Source organism: Pongo abelii, chromosome 8 (genome assembly GCF_028885655.2).
Source record: "Pongo abelii isolate AG06213 chromosome 8, NHGRI_mPonAbe1-v2.0_pri, whole genome shotgun sequence".
Taxonomy (NCBI): Eukaryota; Metazoa; Chordata; class Mammalia; order Primates; family Hominidae; genus Pongo; species Pongo abelii.
Window position 1 is genome coordinate 6,757,049 of NC_071993.2, and position 20,108 is coordinate 6,777,156.

General features: G+C 38.3%; 2 long non-coding RNA genes across 2 annotated transcripts; one reads left to right on the top strand and one right to left on the bottom strand.

Moving 5' to 3' along the window:
* Positions 1–1,047: 1,047 nt before the first annotated feature.
* Positions 1,048–15,787, top strand: LOC129048504 (uncharacterized). Its single transcript, XR_008510876.2, has 3 exons — positions 1,048–1,146; positions 5,687–5,875; positions 15,533–15,787. It is a non-coding gene; the product is annotated as an uncharacterized LOC129048504 (long non-coding RNA).
* On the bottom strand, positions 15,139–16,273 carry LOC129048503 (uncharacterized). Its single transcript, XR_008510875.1, has 3 exons — positions 16,141–16,273; positions 15,970–16,030; positions 15,139–15,596 (listed from the first exon to the last, which is right to left on the bottom strand). It is a non-coding gene; the product is annotated as an uncharacterized LOC129048503 (long non-coding RNA).
* Positions 16,274–20,108: the final 3,835 nt, after the last annotated feature.

A 20,108-nucleotide genomic window follows, 5' to 3' on the forward strand; every position in this document is an offset into this window, starting at 1 on the left:
TTCATTGTGCCTTTTGTTATTGATCGTTTTTCACAGATTTTTCTTTCACACTAGATTATGAACAGTTTTGTGTTGGTATGTGTAATGATCAACTCTAAAAGAAACTATATGTGAGCACGTGCACACACACACTCATATGTTTATTACAGCTTTCACCAATATAAAGAGTATATAGCATTCCATTTAAAAATAATAATAAAATATTATATCATATGATATCTTTTATTGTCAATTCCAGTTAGTCAGTTGATTCTCGCGAGATGCTTTCATTGGTATTAACTGTACTCCAGTAACTGCCGCCAATGTACGGTTGCAATTGAAGAACGAATGTAGTTCTGCTGTGACAGTTGGCTGGTATTTCCATTTGCATTAGCAAGACAAAACTGAAACAATGAAGACATAGTTGTAACTTCATTCATTTTTCAGTAACATGAGTGATTACTGAATTGAGTGACAGTTTCCAAATACTGGAAGAATATTTCTTTCCTTGAATTTGTGCTACTCACGTCATAGCTACAAGCGTGGCAAACATTGAAGTACAATCTAGATCATTCCCATTTTTTCTCATGGCTTCTTTAAAATAGTGAAGCTCAAATGTGTAATAGTTAATGCTTTCCCTGGTGAAAACCCTCCCACGAAAGCCAAATTTAGCCTGTCAATGCGACGCCCTTGAAGGAGAGTTGAGAAGAGGTGTGCAGTAGCCCTCATGGCACAGGTTTCCGCCAGACAGAGGCAACATGCGAAACGGCTCCCAAGAACCCAGGAAACAGCACATGGAATAAAATCACTTGGAAGTGCCTGGGTACTTATTATTTCTAATGGCAAAAATATTTTTAATTGCTTTAAAAAATTACCATTACTTTTAAGGGCAAAAACCACAATTACGTCTGCAGCATACTTTTCTTTTTAATATAATTTATTTAATTATAAGTTTGTATAATTTTTTAGACAAAATTTAAGAATTTTAATATAATTTATTTAATTATAAGTTTGTATAATGTATTTTTTGGACAAAATTTAATAATTTTTTCTTGCTTTGTCACCTGAGCTGGAATGCAGGTGATGCCATCATGGCTCATTCCAGCCTCAGCCAACTAGGCTCAAGTGATCCTCCTGCCTTAGCCTCCCAAGTAGCTGGAACTACAGGTATGAACCACTACATCCGGATAGAATTTTTTAAGCAAGGCACTGTTGGTAGCCCATTTTTATTTATAATGTGTCATATTAAAATAAGATTAAAGATATTCACCAGCATGAAAAATAGTACAGTGAAGTATATAATTTAATTTTAAATAATAATTGTATGTAATAAGTAGCACCCTAAATTCCTGAAAACTTAAAAATAAACCCTCACGAGTTATCACAAGCCAACTCCAGCACATCACATTGGTTTAAGGGCAAAGCCTATATCCTATTCATCTTTGAATTCATCTGCATACAGTAGGCACTTAATAAATGTGTGTTGCATTTATTTAAAATAAATGCAACCTTTTATTAAATAAAAGGTCTGGACTAGATGATTTTTAAAGTCTCTCCCAATTTTAATGTTTTTCCTTTTGTTTAAAAATTTCCACTTCAAAATAATTAAGAAAACATCAAAATATAAAGAAAAAAATAATCACTTCTGGTTCTACCACCCAGTTTTAAACATGGATAACATCTTGACATATTTGTCTCCATTTTTTTTCCAATGAATGATGCTTACAAATTGTAAAGAAATCAACAAATGTAAAAGCATAAAGATAAAAGTAAAAATAAGCATCCAAGCCACGTACCCAGAAATTACTGTCACAATTGTTAGGCTGTTATTTCAGCACTTTTTCTATATATTTATTCAGAAAGAAGGGGAATAATACATAGATAGTTATGTCTTTAATACATTTATAAAAATGGAATGATATGCTAGATGTTATTTTTAAACTCAGCTATTTAGATTTAACTAAATAGAAGAAAAATACTGAACAAATTCTTAATTTTTAAATAAATACCATCCCAAGAATAGCTATGACTATTACCTAAAGATGATTTTAAAGTTACAAAAGAGAGAGAAGCTTTGAGAAATATTACAAAATTGCACTCCTTATGACATGAGGAGTTTGTTTTGTTTTATTTTGATTGTAAATTCATATTCGGGTTTTAGGAAAGTATCTATTGAAACTTTGCTTTGAAAAATGAAGTTATGAGTCCTTTCAAAATCATTCAATGTTTCATAGCTCCCCTCCCTCAATGACAATTTTTGTTGCTTATAGTATTATTATTATTTTTTGTTGTCTAGGTTTATAACATGCATATTCTATGACCACAACTTGTATAGTTAATAAGCGTTAGCTTTATATTTAAATGGATTAGATGCTGATTACCTACTGTTTAGCTTCTACCTTCATGAGTTCTACACTTAAATTCATTCTGTAATTGGTAATTTGTTTTTTTTAAGACGGAGTCTAGCTCTGTCGCCAGGCTGGAGTGCAGTGGCATGATCTCGGCTCACTGCAACCTCCGCCTCCCAGGTTCAAGCGATTCTCTTGCCTCACCCTCCTGAGTAACTGGGATTACAGGCACATGCTACCACGCCTGGCTAAGTTTTGTATTTTTAGTAGAGACAGGGTTTCACCATGTTGGCGAGGATGGTTTTGATCTCCTGACCTTGTGATCTACCTACCTCGGCCTCCCAAAGTGCTGGGATTACAGGTGCGAGCCACCCTGCCTGGCCGATGAATTTTAATGGCAAGTAATTTTTTTTTTTTAACGAAAGAAAGGCTCCTAGGCATTACATTTCTTTAGTTCTTCCTTGTTTGAGAATATATCTATGTCGCTTTTATGTCTTCATGACATCTTAACTAGGTATGATATTCTTGGCCCCGTGCCTTCTCTTCTCAGAACTTTGTAGGTATTTTTTGATGTCTTCTCTTATTGGATGGTATTTGTAGAAAACTGTAAAACCAACCATGATCATATCTTTCTTTAGAGCAACTTGCTCTCTCTGCTTGGCACCTGAAGAACTATTTTCTTTATCATTGAATTTCAAAATCTTTACTAGGACAAATCTTGGTGGTAAGCTTTCTATATCGAATTTCCCTAGGCACATTGTGCTTTTGTGATTTGCAGCTTCAATACTTTCTCTATTTCAGAGATATTCACTTCTACCTTTTCATACATCTTTTTGTCAGTCTGTTGGATTTTTCTGCTGTAGGTACAATAATATTCTCATGTGTTTTCTATTTATTAGTTTCTCTCTCATTGCTTTTTTCTATTTAATCTATATTGGAGTATTTCTTTTATGTCATTAATTTGATTTTCAGAGATGACTATTCTGTTCTCTGCTTTTTCTAATTAATGACTTCCAAAGGGATGTGGTTGTGGTTGACAATTTAATTTCTTTCATTTCCAATCTCCCTCTTGTTTGATCATCTTATCTTTAGGATGCTGTTTTATTGAATCAATACTGTTTTAAAGTTATTTTGTAGCAGAAACCAACTGTGAAGAGTCAATTTATACCTTCTCCTAGGTTAGGACCCGAACTTTCCCTTGCTGTGGGTTGTGTGTGTGTTTTCTAACTGTGTGATGTCAACATTATATAACATGCCTTTTCTTTCTGTCTTATTTATGATTAGATGGGTCTTTCCAGACATGCCATTTGCTCACAAATATAACAGATAAATAACTATTTGACCCTCTTCACACTTTACTACTTTACCTGACACTAGCTTTCTTCTTCTTCTTTTTTTTTTTCTTTTTCATGAATACATGTAAAGAAAATGTTGGGTTCTATTGACCTTTATTTAGTCAGGGGGGATGGGTTTGGGAGAAGGAACGGATTCAGGTGAGTAAGCACGGAGAATTGGTAAGGGTACTTGGGCTCCACACTCTCTTCTGAGACTTTTTAAATGGTAGTCAGCCTCCAATGTGGCTGCAAATAACTGGTCCTCAATTCCCAGTATTCACACCCTTGTATTAGTCCGTTCCTACATTGTGTGAGGGTTCTGTGTGACCAATAGCACATGGAAGACCCAATGATATGTCCCTCCTGCAGGTGGGTTATACAAGAAACTGCAGGTGGGTTATACAAGAAACTGTGGGTGGGTTATACAAGAAACTGCAGGTGGGTTATATAAGATACTGCAGGTAGGTTATACAACATACTGTGGCTGCCATCTTGGTTATTCTTACTCTTGGTCTCAGAATGCTTGCTCTGGAGGAAGTCTGCCACCACATTGTGATCAGCCCTAAACAGAGGTTTGTGAGGTGAGGAAATAAGCCATGTGAGTGAGCTTAGAACTGGAGCCTACAGCTTCAGGAACTTCATGACACTGCAGCTCCAGCTAACATGTTGCTTGAAGCTTCATGAGTGACCCTGCACCAGCACCACCGAGATTAGCCAGTCTTGTATTCTTGACCCACTGAAACTGTGAGATAACACTTGTTGCTTTAGTTGCTCAGTTTGGGGCACTCTGTTAAGCAGTAATAGATAACTGATTTAATGGCCTATTGTAACCATTCCTGTGCAGAAAGACTGTCCTGAGCTTTGAATAATTTCTTCAAATCAGTGTGTTTCTCTGAGCCTTAACTCCCATCAGGAAGAGATAGCCTCCGTTATTTAAGGAATAGGGAAGGAGAAGGTGCATAAGACTCGGCAATGTGGGTTTCTTTCTTCATTTTGTCCATTTCCCTCACTAGAGGTTGCCATTATCACTTGGTTAATATATTAGTCCACCGGGGCTGGGATATGGTTTGAATGTTTGTCCCCTCCAAATCTCATGCTGAAATTTAATCCCCAATGTTGGAGGTGGGGCCTGGTGAGAGGTGTTTCAGTCATGAGGGTGGACTCCTCATGAACGGCTTGGGCCATCTGCATTGCAATGAGTGAGTTCTTACTCTTGTTAGTTCATGTGCAATCTGGTTATTGAGAAGAGCCTGGCATCTTCCCCCACCCCTTGCTCCTGCTATTGCCATGTGATACACCAGCTCTCCCTTTACCTTCTGTCATGACTGAAAGCTTTCGGAGCCTCAGCAGGAAGAGATGCTGGTGCCATGGTTCCTGGACTGCCTGTAGAACTGTGAGCCAACAAAACCTTTTTTCTTTACAAATTGCCCAGTCTCAGGTGTTTTTTTATAGCTATGCAAACATGGACAGATGCAGGCCTGCCATAACAAAATACCACAGACCAGATGGCCTACACAACAGAAATTTATTTTCTCACTATTCTGGATTCTGGAAGTTCAACATCAAGGTGCTGGCAGGGTTGGTTTCTCCTGAAGCCTCACGTCTTGGCTTGCAGATGGCCACCTTCTCCCTGGGCCCTCATATGGTCTTTTCTCTGCGTGCATTTCTGGCATCCCTCTGTTTGTCCTGATCTCCTTTCCTTATAAAGACACAAGTCATATTGGATCAGGACACATCCTGACTGGCTTCATTTGGACTTAATGACCTCTATAAAGGTGCTGTCTCCAAATACTGAGGTACTGGGGGTTAGGACTTCAACGTATGAATTTTGGGGAGACACAATTCAGCCCTTATCCGTTAAAATAGTAAATAACACAAACACTCATTGATATGACGCTTTTCAGATTTCGGAGTTACAGTAAAATACCCCAATAACAATAAAATTAGCGATTGGATCTGTTCTTTGCCAAGCCCCCATTCTTAAATGGGGAGAATGATTCTGAAAGTTCTTATCTTCTGACCTAGGAGGGGAATGTGGAGGGAAGGATGAAACAGACAAGCCCATCTTGGAAAGAGGGCAGGAGGAGGATGCATCCCCCCAGCTACAATAGTCTCCTGGCCCCATCTTCTCAAGTTGCAAATGAACAGAAGATCCCTAGAGCTGCTAAGCCACAGAGCCCAGAATCATCTCCATCAATATTTAAGCAGGAGAAGGTAACGCTCACCATGTGTGCCAAAGCACAGCTGGGATTTTGGTTGGGACAGATCAGAACCCTCCGTGGAATACTCTCAAGGCTACTGAATTCATTTCATTTAGCTCATATAATGTGAACTTGCATTTTATATGAGTAAACTTTGTGGCTTCTATTTATCACAGTAGGTTTTACTGGTAAGGCTTTACAATGTTTGTAAGTTTCGAGGGGGATTTTGTAGACTTCTGGACAGAGAAGGGAAGGGATTAGGAGATGACCTTTGTTGTGCCTCTCTGCCAAGCTCCAGGGATAACTTCAGGGACAAAACTCGAGGGATAAAGATAACTCTGTGTTTTTGTAGATTGCACCCAAAGAGAAATTTGTGGGCAGAAACTAGGTGCAGGATATATTAATTAATTTACTATGATGTATCATTTGAAGGATCCCATGTGAATCCTCAAGAATCTAGTACAAATATTGTTCACACTTTACATATGAGGAAATAAGGCTCAGAAACATGGGTGGCTTACCCTCAGTTATATAAACTAGTGAATGACTTCAACCAGGTTTTAGGACCCAAATCCCATGCCCTTTGCACAACACCATACCACCTCCCCACCTTACATTTCTCATTGGTGACTCAACCACCTTGTCCATCTTTTAACCCTCCTGCTGAGTCTGTCTACTCAAACGTGAAAACTCTGCTCCCAGAGCTCTTTTGTCCTTTTATTAATTGCTGTGTTGTCACGTGTCTTCAGCCCTTTCAGAAAGCAGAATGTTTATTCCTTCAGTCATTCCTCTTCTTCTCTCCATTCTTTTCCTTTCATGGTGATTCTTCTGAAGAATCTGAGATACCTGCTCTTGACTTGACTGACATTTAATTGTAGAACATCAGACCTCTGAGAAAGGAACACAGAGATCAACTGATCAAGCCCTTCATGTTGGAAATGAGGCATCTGGTCTCCATAAAAGCAAAGATATGAAGCCCAGGTCTTTATAAAGGCAGAGAAAAACCCCAGGACAAGATCATAGCTCTTCTGAATCCGTTCTGTTTTCTTCATCAACTTCTGCTTATCAATCCAAAATACTTGGCATCCTTCTTATAGTCAGTGACTTCCCCTCATCAAACCAAGATACTTCATTTCCTTGTTTTGAAATCCGGGGACCTTCTGCTAACTGGAATTGGTGTTGCATCTGAGGATAAACACTGACTTCTTTACAGTCTTGTGCCTGTGTGAGAAAATTTCCCTAGGTATCAAAAATTAAGCTAGTGACCAGTGACCCAGTCCAAGGACCATCTGAGAATTAAAAAAAAAAAAAATAAATCCAACTAATTAACGTATTTATTCTATTTAAACATACAGTCATCCTCCATATCGGTGGATTTCACATCTGTGGATTCAACCAAATACGGATTAAAAATGTTTGGAAAATGTTACTCAGCCTCACAATCCTACTCTGAAAATTCAACTGGTTATAGTCTCCATCCATGTCCGAAATTTTCACTTAGGGAAAATATCTGCTAATTCAGCAGAATACTTCTCTCCTTGTGTCCTCACCTCATTTGTGTAGTTCACTCTCCATCCACCCAGTCCACGAGTTACTAGCTATTCTTGCAATTGTTGTAGTGGCTGGTGAACATTGATCATATTCTCATTTAAATTACATGTTAATTATTTTCTCATATTGCCTATATTAACAAGAATTATGAAGAAAGTGTTGATTAGTTTATGGTATTGGTATGAGCGTAATATTAATTATTACTATAATAGCTAGCACTTATGAAGGAGGACTATATTCATGGCAGTAGCCTAAGCGTATTAAGTGTGTTAATTCCAGTCCTCTAAGGGGATACCACTATTATCCCTGTGTTATAAACAAGGAAGGTAAACACTGAGGGCTTAAGTAACAGTGTGAAACAGAAAATGACAAGTCCACACTGGTAAAGTCTCTGAGGAAAAAGTCTTATTCATGTGCCATTATAGTAGAAGCTTTTACATATGGCAAAGCTGGAACCAAATGATCCAATGAGAGGCAATTTCTGTAAAGGTACTTCTAGGTTTCATTATATGTCATTGTAATCTTACATAATATCTGGGTATATCACCTAATCTACAAAAATGGTACAAATATCTCTATTTTATATCATTGTCTCCAGCTAAAAGGGAAACAAGATATCACCTGTTTGGTTTGTTAGTTGAATTTTAGTTTAGTTAGGAAAGAGACCTTTGCAAGTTCCACATGACATAGTAGTTAAAAGTTTGGATGCTGGAGTCAGAGTGTCTAGGTTTGAATTCCATTTTTATCACTTAAATACTTTTGCGACTTAGCATAAATTGCCTAATATCTAGTACCTCCATTTTATCATCTGTTGAATAGAGAAGACTGCAGTAGTTCCACAACCACCCCCACAGTGGTTATTAGTATATTCACACAGGTGTGAACTATCACCCTTATGGAATTCAGAACAAGCTCGTTATCCCAAAAGAAGCTTCACATCTTCTACTAGTCATTCCATACACCCTGCTTTGCCCCAGGTCCTGGCAACCAATAATCTATGCCTCTATGGATTTTCCTATTCTGGACATTTCATATAAATAGAATCATACAGTTTGTGGCCTCTTGTCTCTGACTTTTTTCACTCAGCATAATGTTTTCAAGGTTCGTCCATGTTGTAGCATTTATCAGTACTTCATTCCTTTTCATGGTTGAATCCTATTCCACAGCATGAATATACAGCATTTTGTTTATGTATTCATTAGTTGATGGACTTTTGGATTTTTTTCCACTATTCAGCCATTACAAACAATTCTGCTATAAACATTGTATACAAGTTTTTATACAGACGTTGCATATGAGTTTTTATGTTGTGGGTTCTTTGGGATTTTTTTATATGCAAGATATTGTTATCTTCAAATAGAGGCAGTGTTACTGCTTTCTTTTCACTTCTCTTGGGCATATACTTGGGAGTGGCTTGTGGGTCCCAGTCTATGTTTAAGTTTTCAAGAAACTGCTGTGCTGTTTTTGTTGAAAACTGGGCATTTTAAATAATAATATGTGGCCACTCTGGAAATCATATTCTTTCTTCTCCACAGGGTTTGTTTTTATTGCTGCTCTTTGTTTATTTCATTAATTTTCTGGACTGACTCTTTAAAGTCTGCATCATTTTTCATATGTATTTATCGGAGTCTCTGCATGATTAGTTTATTGTGTCAGCTAATATCTGGACACAGATTTTCAGATATGCCTGGAATTCCTGTCTCTCAAGCCTCTGATAAGGGGCTGTGTGGGTTTTGAGGTATGCCTTCAATGTGTAGGAAGGCAGTTTATAATTCTGCCTTAGCCTTCACTTCCTGTTTGTGCAGAGTCCCCAGGTAATAAAGAAGTGAGAGCTTAGGGCCCTCTGAGGTATTTCCTGGGCATATGCACAGCCCTGGGCAGTCACACATTCTTTCTCATGTGTGTGGCTGTTTGGATTTTCAGGAATATGTTAGAGCTCTTCAAAGTTCCCTATGACATCTTATTCCTCAGATTTTCCTTTTAAGTTTTTTTGGCTAGCTTCTTCTTGTCTCCAAATGTTGTCACTGCTTTAGGCAGCTTTAATGTTAAATAGTTACTGCTGATTGTTTTTGACAAACACTTCTGGAGAATGGCTGTTCACAGTCAGTGATCACTGGTTCAGGCCAAATAAGGACAACCCCTTTGAGAGGAAGTTTCCAGGGAACTTCTAGGCAAATGATGGTAGTTCTCTGAGAATGATGTTTTAGGGGAGCTCCAAACCTATTCTCCCTTCTTCAGAGCTTCTAGGATGATTGTTTTCATTATGATCACAGGGCTCTTGGTTTTCAAGGCTACTGTAGAGCTAGAGAGGAAAGTGAGTATAGAGGAACTGAAAATGATGCAAAGATCACGTTATTACCAAGTTTTGGCCATTTTTTAAAAAAAAGTGTTCTCCAGCCAGGCGCGGTGGCTCACACCTGTAATCCCAGCACTTTGGGAGGCCGAGGCAGGTGGATCACGAGGTCAGATCGAGACCATCCTGGCTAACACTGTGAAACCCTGTCTCCACTAAAAATACAAAAAAATTAGCCAGGCATGGTGGCAGGTGCCTGTAGTCCCAGCTACCATGGGACTACATGGGTAGCCTACCACGGGTAGGCTGAGAATGGTGTGAACCCGGGAGGCAGTGAGCTGAGATCGCGCCACCACACTCCAGCCTGGGCGACAGAGCAAGACTCAGTCTCAAATGAAATAAATAAATAAATAAATAAATAAGTAAATGTTCCCCAAATTATTGCAAGACTTTGGCTAATTTCCAGAGTTCCAGAAATGATGATTTGACATTTTTTTCTCAGTGCTCTTATTACTTTTATGGAGAAGTGGATTTTCAGAGGTTTTTACTCCACCATTCTTGCTGACATCCTTCAACTCCTTCTGATAAAGATTATATAAGTTAATAAATATAAACTGCTTGCAACACTGCCCGGCACATAATAAATGCATAGTAAACTATATTTTGAAAATTTATCTCTCTTCAGTCTGTTGAGCTCTTGGAGATGTCTGCTGAGCTGGAATAAAGAAGTGATTTTTTTTCTTCTTGTTTATAGAAAATAATCTGTAATCAGCCCCACAAATTTCATAAACCTCAGTAGTAGCTCCAGACCTTTTATTTTGGTGGAGTAATTGTAACTCTGAACCTTTTTATCTTCTTCTCATGTTGCTTCCTCGGACTTCCTCACTTCGCACATAGTCAGGATTCCAATCTGAGTGGCAGATCTGGTTCCAGAACCTGTTCTCTTTGTCCCTTTCAATAACCTGTGCATAATTTAATGCCTTCTATTTCAGGATCAAAGAAAAAAATGAGAAGTGTTCATAAGTTAATACAAAGTGTATTAAATTAAATTAGAAATTACAAAAAGTTAAGAGTTTTTTTTTTTTATCCAGGGGTATGATTCTCTGTGGTTATTCTTAGCTCCTGTTTTACTATAAATTAGAAATTTGGTTTTGCCTGTTCAAACAATGTAAGCCACAATTAACGTTAAAATGATTAGAGACTATTATTCTAAGTGAAGTAACTCAGGAATGGAAAACCAAACATCGTATGTTCTCACTGATATGTGGGAGCTAAGCTATGAGGACACAAAGGCATAAGAATGATACAATACTACTGGTAGCAAAACAGATACATAGACCAATGGAACAGAACAGAGGCCTCAGAAATAATGCCATATATCTACAGCCATTTGATCTTTGACAAACCTGACAAAAACAAGAAATGGGGAAAGGATTCCCTATTTAATAAATGGTGCTGGGAAAACTGGCTAGCCATATGTAGAAAGCTGAAACTGGATCCCTTCCTTACACCTTACACAAAAATTAATTCAAGATGGATTAAAGGCTTACATGTTAGACCTAAAACCATAAAAACCCTAGAAGAAAACCTAGGCAATATCATTCAGGACATAGGCATGGGCAAGGACTTCATGTCTAAAACACCAAAAGCAATGGCAACAAAAGCCAAAATTGACAAATGGGATCTAATTAAACTCAAGAGCTTCTGCACAGCAAAAGTAACTACCATCAGAGTGAACAGGCAACCTATAGAATGGGAGAAAATTTTTGCAATCTACTCATCTGACAAAGGGCTAATATCCATAATCTACAAAGAACGCAAACAAATTTACAAGAAAAAAACAAACAACGCCATCAAAAAGTGGGTAAAGGACATGAACAGACACTTCTTTAAAGAAGACATCTATGCAGCCAACAGACACATGAAAAAATGCTCATCATCACTGGTCATCAGAGAAATGCAAATCAAAACCACAATGAGATACCATCTCACACTAGTTAGAATGGCAATCCAAGCCAGGTGCGGTGGCTCACGCCTGTAATCCCAGCACTTTGGGAGGCCAAGGCAGGCGGATCATGAGGTCAGGAGATCAAGACCATCTTGGCTAACACGGTGAAATGCTGTCTCTACTAAAAATACGAAAAATTAGCCGGGCGTGGTGGCATGCGCCTGTAGTCTCAGCTACTTGGGAGGCTGAGGCAGGAAAATCACTTGAACCTGGGAAGTGGAGGTTGCAGTGAGCAGAGATCGCACCACTGCACTCCAGCCTGGGCAACAGAGCCAGACTCCATCTCAAAAAAAAAAAAAAAAAAAGAATGCCAATCATTAGAAAGTCAGGAAACAACAGATGCTTGGAGAGGATGTGGAGAAATAGGAATGTTTTACACTGTTGGTGGGAGTGTAAATTAGTTCAACCATTGTGGAAGACAGTGTGGCGATTCCTCAAGGATCTAGAACTGGAATTACCATTTGATTGAGCAATCCCATTACTGGGTATAGACCCAAATGATTATAAATCATGCTACTATAAAGACACATGCACACATATGTTTATTGTGGCACTATTCACAATAGCACAGATCAACCCAAATGTCCATCAATGATAGACTGGATTAAGAAAATGTGGCACATATAGGCCAGGCGTGGTGGCTCACACCTGTAATCCCAACACTTTGGGATGCTGGGGCAGGCGGATCATGAGGTCAGGAGATCGAGACCATCCTGGCTAAAACGGTGAAACCCTGTCTCCACTAAAAAAAAAAACACAAAAAATTAGCCGGGCTTGGTGGTGGGCACCTGTAGTCCCAGCTAATCGGGAGGCTGAGGCAGGAGAATGGCGTGAACCAGGGAGGCAGAGCTTGCAGTGAGCCTAGATCACGCCACTGCACTCCAGCCTGGGGGACAGAGTGAGACTCCATCTCAAAAAAAAAAAAAAAAAAAGAAAATGTGGAACATATACACCATGGAATACTATTCAGCTGTAAAAAAGGATGAGTTCTTGTCCTTTGCAGGGACATGGATGAAGCTAGAAACCATCACTATCAGCAAACTATCACAAGGACAGAAAACCAAACACCACATGTTCTCACTCATAGATGGGAATTGAACAATGAGATCACTTGGATATAGGGTGAGGAACATCACACTCCGAGGCCTGTCAGGGGGTGGGGGGCTGGGGGAGGGATAGCATTAAGAGAAATGCCTAATGTAAATGATGAGTTGATGGGTGCAGCAAACCAACATGGCACATGCATACCTATGTATCAAACCTGCACATTGTGCACATGTACCCTAGAACTTAAAGTATAAAAAACAAAACAAAACAAAACAAAGCTGCAGTGTTAGACACCAGTTTCCCCCAAAATGGTAGGAGAGGGGAGATTCTTCCATGTTGACTTTATCCATTCCACAATATTAGTGAACTGAACTAGTCAGAAGCCTTGGGAAAAGAGGGTTGCCTCACAGGAAGTCTCAGTAACACAAGTCGATGGCAGCTGAGGTCTTTGGAATGTTCTCAGCCTTCCTTGGTAGTTTTTGAGTCTGTCATGATCAAGGTAAGCATTTCCCAATTGTCTTAGCAGCAACTTGAGTTCCTTTGAGATATAAGTAGATGTTTTGAAATAAAAATACACTGTGGACAATCAGTTTTGGAAATAGGCATTGTATGTTTTCATAGGACAGAGTTGCAATGCACATTAAGACAATGAAAAGGTGCTGACGGGTCTTGCAGTAAAGAGACATGCTCAGCTTTGCCTGATGCTCCCATAAGTTTGATCCTGTTACCTGGCTAACTGTATTGGCTGTTTCCCACCTCTCAAGCCAGATGATTTGTCCCAGGAAGTTTCCTAGTACAGTTTGGGAAATATTGGTCTAGGGAGAAAATAGTATGAATACAACGAACAATTTAGTCACAGGAAAGTAGATTCATAGGCCTATCCTCCTGGTTGTTATTCATAATTAAGTCCAGATTGATGGGTGATGCAGTCCTGAAGACATCTTGAAATTCTTCCACCCTACGAGGATACTTTCTGAGGAGAGAGAAACGTTCGATATTTTGATTTAATTTTTTTTAAGGAGACTCATCACCAAGCCTGGCTAATGTTCCATATTTTCACTGGGGTGTTGGTGACACTCCATGCTTACATTTGCTAAAACGTATCAAATTGGACACTCAACAGCTAAGCATTTCATTGTATATACTTTTTTTTGTCAAATAAAATCTTCCTTGTATCTCTGTGAAATGTCTGATACATGCAAAAACTGAGACTCGGCATATTGAAATGACGTTTTTAGGGTCGTATAATAGCTTTGCGTTGGATCCAGAATAAAAGTGGGGTCTTCGGGCTCCTATTTCATGATTCAGTCTCCCAAATTATATTGCTTAATTTGTTTTCCTTGAAATCGGAGACAGTTCTGTACAAGTAGCTACTAAATAAACTCTATCTCATTATAATTGAAGTGATTACATTGCTGGCTGAGGAATGAGAATACTGGCAATTTGGAAAGGAATTCAGTATACTTATGAATGTACGGTATGCCAAAGATTGATGTTAATCATCCCAAGGAACAATTAGCAAATCAATTTATTAGGCCTTTATATACATATGTCAATTTTTAGCATCTATTTGTTTAAAAATAATTTCTTATTTATTACTACATTTCTTTAACAATCATGTGTCTACATTTCCATGTTTACCTTTTAATCTTGCCTACTGCTATAGAGGATCATTCAAAATATTACTTTGCTCTTGTTATCAAGCTAATAGATTATCCTTAAGATAACAAGAGATTATGATTTAGAATAAAAACATACCTAGGAACCCAGTGTGCATAATGTGGACAGAGTAAGGAAAATTTTGAAGAAATTAGCAGCTAACAATATAGCTAATATTTTCCTTTTAAAAAAATGCTTGGAGCATATGTCTTAATCATTATTTTTGCAGATGTGTAAATATTATGAATCCATAATGTGTTATTTAGTACTCTCAAGTATGCTTTTGTTATTACAAATTTTTTGAGAAGGAAGATTAAGTTAAATTCAATTCAAATATTTCAGACAATTCAAAATATATTATATTTGGATGATAACTGTATATCATCTGGATACCTAATCAACCTAATACAAACTCATGAAAAACATTGTAGCCTTGATATACTTATACATACTTTGGTAAAAATAAAAGAAAACGTTTTGGTGTAATTTAAAGAAACATTTAAATATGAAGTTATTTTATTCCTGCTTAGCCAAGTAAATAGAGAAAAATCATTAGTGATATTTTGAGATTTTGGCTTTAAAGATAAAAGACAGTCAGTAGTAAGAAAGTCAGTAGTAACAATTCCTGGCATTTGTGCTTATACACACACACACACTCCACACAATTATCTGTTCATAAAAAAAAAAAAAAAAAAAAGCCGGGCGCCGTGGCTCACGCCTGTAATCCCAGCACTCTGGGAGGCCGAGGCGGGCGGATCACGAGGTCAGGAAATCGAGACCAACCTGGCTAACACGGTGAAACCCTGTCTCTACTAAAAATATAAAAAATTAGCCAGGTGTGGTGGCGGGCGCCTGTAGTCCCAGCTACTCGGGAAACTGAGGCAGGAGAATGGCATGAACCCGGGAGGCGGAGCTTGCAGTGAGCCGAGATTGTGCCACTGCACTCCAGCCTGGGCGACAGAGCGAGACTCCGTCTCAAAAAAAAAGACGCGATTCTTATTCATGTCCAGAGTTTTTCTGTGCAAACATAGGACCTGTTCCAGGCTGGGCTGATGAGTCTCTTCCTTGAGATATTAGGTCTGAAACTAACAGTCTGTTTGGTGTCTGTTTAGTGCCCGAAGCAGTGAGATGGAAAGCACAAGAGATGCTGTTACCCGTGTTTCCTGCCATGCGGTTCTGCAGAACAAGAGAAAAAACCAAGTGAGATGTGCAGATATGAGCAGAGGGGAGAGACAGGAGACAGGGCACAGTACGCAGCTTATTCAGGTTCCCGGTTTTAGTTTTCTATAAGGTTCAATTGCATTCTCATTCTCAGGTTTTGAAAGACCTTTTCACATTCTCATAATAAATTATTTTTCCTTAAGCCAGTGTGAGGATCTATTTTCATAGAATGATTTTTTGAAATAAAAATTTTAAAAATCTATTCGGATATATTTTAGTATATCTAGAATACATGCTCCAATTGGAAGACTTGAAGACCTGCCTAGAAACAAATGAAATGTCAGCTCATTCTTTAGGTGATTAATTTGCAATGCAAATATGAAGTTACCCTATATTTGATAAGCCCAATAAGCGGCCAAATTCATTAGAGGCACTTGTGAGAGCTGGTTCTGAAAAAAAGAAGACAGAAAACAGACAAAGGCAGTTAAGACAGTTCTCATATGGTTGAGGGATTTTCTTCCATGTGGCGTTTTCAAAGAAGAGCCAATAAAGTAGATACCTGACATTTGGGATGAATAATTTACAAGAGATGTGTCTAGAAATCATTGAGATACTCCATTTCTAAACTACCACTGCAGACACACTCTTGTCAGCTTCTTCATCGGTGCAGTGGGGTTGACAATATCTACTCACTGAATTTACTGCCTGGCCACAGTGAGGTTGTGTCACAATTGGGATGCAATGCAGCCTAGTTGAAGAGCGTCACTAAAGACCCCAGGGACTGACTCCTGTCTCCAAATCAAGCCTCCACAAAAGGACACATAAAATATCCTTCACATGTGACTCACAAATAGCTGAAGCATGAATGTTAACTCCATCATGTCAAATCTGTCCCGTGGTTGTAGTATTTAGAAAGGCTCTGAATACTTCTAAATGTATGGTAATGACATATTTGATGCTGCATAATTCCTCTATCTAAGCGGACAACTTTCCATGTGCAGGGCCTTAAGTACAAAAGTCAGATGAGCCCGGCACATTTTTTTTATATATATACATAAATTTTTATATATAATATATAATAATTATATATAATATGATATATAATATATAATATATGATATATAATATATAATATATGATATATAATATATAATATATGATATATAATATATAATATATGATATATTATATATAACTATTCTATAGTTATAGCAAAACTAGACTTGTATTATTTTGATGCCTTAATCCAGCCACAGCTGTGCAATATCCAGTTTCCAGTAGCGGGGAAGAGTCAGACTCAATGTCAGAGGATCATAGCTCCCCCTCCTGGCCCTGTGCGATTTGTAAATCCTGCTTTTTTTGATTCTTCGGTTACCTATGTTAGACTTATAGTTTTCCCTTGTAGTTATAAAGGGAAAACTGTCTAGGATTCTCAGTCTCCATTCTTTGGGCCATTTATTATGAACTTTTCAGAGCCAAGAAACTTCCTGTGAAATGAAGTTGTCCAGATCAGCACTTTAGAACTTTCCATGATGATAGAAATGTTTTATATCATGTTACCCACTGTAGTAGCCATGGGCACCTTTGGCTAATGTAACTGAGCAACTGAATTTTTAGTTTTACTTAATTTTAATGAGTTGAAAATTAAGAAGCCCGTGTGTATAGTGAATACCGTATTACATAGTACAGTCTAAACACTAGTGGATTCTCTCTGTAAATGTCTCATTCTGCTGGGGTGTTGTCACTCCAATCACTTACCAAGTTTCCCTAATCGAGAAGGGGAAAGGAGAGTCGCACCACACTGTGCCCAAAGTATCCTTTATTCTTCCTTCTGGCATACTTCCCAGCACTTGCTTCTTCAGGGAGCAAGGCATGGCTATGAGGAACATGCGGCTTATAGTTATTTTCTGTGTTATGATACAGCTTTGCCTCAGCATCCTTCAGGTAATAAAGCCAGCTCTGCACGTTTCAGATACAGTAATCTGCAGAAAGGTGCTGGTATTGGCTTGGCTGACACATTATTCACAATAAGCCAGAGAAAAGAAAAAGTTGGACATGTAAAGGTGGGCATCTGGACTTTACTACAGTCTTATCTATTTGTGTAGAAGAAATGAGAGATATTTAAGGGTAATCCTAGTGGTAGTGCCAAGGGGGATGACTGGTAATGGGCGAACCTTGAGCATCTTAATCAACAGCATCCACAGCCACCCCCTGAAACCACCCTGGAGAAATGCACCATCTAAGAAAAAACAGTGGCCAAGTCTACCCACAGGCCTCTTTAAATAAAAATTCTAGATCGTCCCAAAGTAAACCTGATCCACAGAAGAAGTGAATTTGTAATGCAGCTAAAATTGAGGAGTCTTCATTTGTTTTAGAGAATGATCCACCAAAGATTTTCTTTACATAGAAAGTCCTTCTAAAGCATTTAATGGTGCAATAAATAGCATGAATTTTTGGAGACATTATGTGAAAAGCAAAGATTCCCCTGTATTTTATAAACCAGCGACTAATGCTCTGAAATAGCCCCGAAGCCCATCACGGCTCAGCATTCCTTCAGGTTTCCTCAGGGAGCTGCCTATAACTTGGTAACAGTATTACTTAAGATTGAAAATTGTTTTGAGGCGGTTTTTATAGAAGACATGAGACAAAGAAGGTTTATTGTGTTGTGTTGTATTGATTTAATCTCTTTCTATCACTCACTGAAATTGCTGCTTTTAAGGAAATAGATACATTTTACTGAGAGTTTCAAGGGAGCTGGGATATATTTTGCTAACAGATCAAATTTTCAAATTCAGCCTTTTCAGTCATTCAGACAGAGAAGAAATTGAATCATTTACAAGACAAATAAAAGGGAGAGATAAAAGAGGTAGAAGTCAATGTACAGCCCTTGCGATTGTCATCACCTGTCTCTGACACAAGAGGGAAGCAGAAATTAACTCAAGATGTCTCCCTATTTGTAATTCAAGTCATCCGCAAATAGTCCATTATATGGTAAAATGGACAAGCATTTAAAGAAAATAGTTAAATGTTCTCATTATGGAACAGTTTATTGTTATTTTAATATTGGAAAGAACTCCCAATACCTGTTTTGCTGCCAGAGGGAGTTTATGGAAAACAATGCACATAGGATTTAAGAGATTAGATTGAAAGTCAAACAAATTTGAAGTCAAGTTGGGCTCAGGTTCATACTGACTGGGTAACCTTGGACAAACCACTTAGTCTCTCTGAGCCTCTGGAATGGGATGATAATATTTGCCTATATCCCATAATTATTGCAAGAATTATATGAAATAACATGTGTAGGAGGCACATATTTCCAACATAGGTGAAATGCCCCATAAATGGTAGCTGCTATGATTTCTTTTTGAAATTTCTTGAGATAAATTGTTTGCCACTCTTGTTTTGTGAGAATTTTTTTCCAGCCCTACTGAGGTATACTCAACAAACACAAATGGCATCAATTGAGGGTTTATAATAGGATGTTTTGATATATGTGTACATTGTAAAATAATTACCACAATCAAGCTAATTAACATATACATCAGGTCACATAGTTACAATATTCTCTGTGTGGTGAGAACACAATAAAATCTGTGAATGAAAAAAATAGAAAACCTCAGCAAATGAATAGAAATACAAAGGAGAACCAAATGGAGATATTAGAATTGAAAAAGAATGAAGTGAGTTCAGCAAAGTTGCAGGATACAAGCACGATATACAAAATCAATGGTACTTCTATACCATTAACAACGAACAAACAATCGAAGTGAAGAGAATTCCTGGCTTCATATCTAGCTTTCATCTGATAAATAGGGTCATGGTACTATTTGGAATGAAAGAGATTTATGAGGGCGGTGATGCCTTTGTTCTCATATATTTAAAAAGTGGTTGTGGTGATAGGGTTAAGGGCATTTATTAATTATTCTCTTTCTGAAAAAGCAAAGCTGTGTCACTTGTCAATGTCAGGGGACAGTGATAATATACTGCAAGTAGATTGGAAGGAAGTCTGGATACAGAGGAAATGAAGTATAATGAAGCTTTGGGGCACCGACTTCTGGGTTGATGGTGTTCTCTGGCCCTTCTCTGGCACTTATCTTAGAGGCAGTGGAAGCTGCATCCTGCTGGGATGCCTCAGCTACATGTGCATGTACTTTGTGGGTACTCTGGCTGGGGATAAACAGATCACTTTGCTTTTTAGGTAAACAGAACAGGAGGGAGGGACACTGAGGCCAGACAGGACAGTTACTGGGAAATGGACCTTTTCCCAGTCCATTTTAAACCTCTTTGTTTAAAAAGCTCTTTAAGGCATGGTGGATAAAATATGTCCTTAGCTCTGGCCTGTTTTGTGCAGGTGTTTGTATCAGACAAGCCTTGTCTGAAAAGTGGAAGATTCCCAGGGCAGTGACATCACAATAGTATTATAACCAGTGGGTAAGGCAAGAGGTTGGAATGTTTGAACCAAGAGGGCTGGCACTTAGAGCACTGCTTAGACCCTGAGCATGCATTGGATTGCTTGTTAGGGAAGCT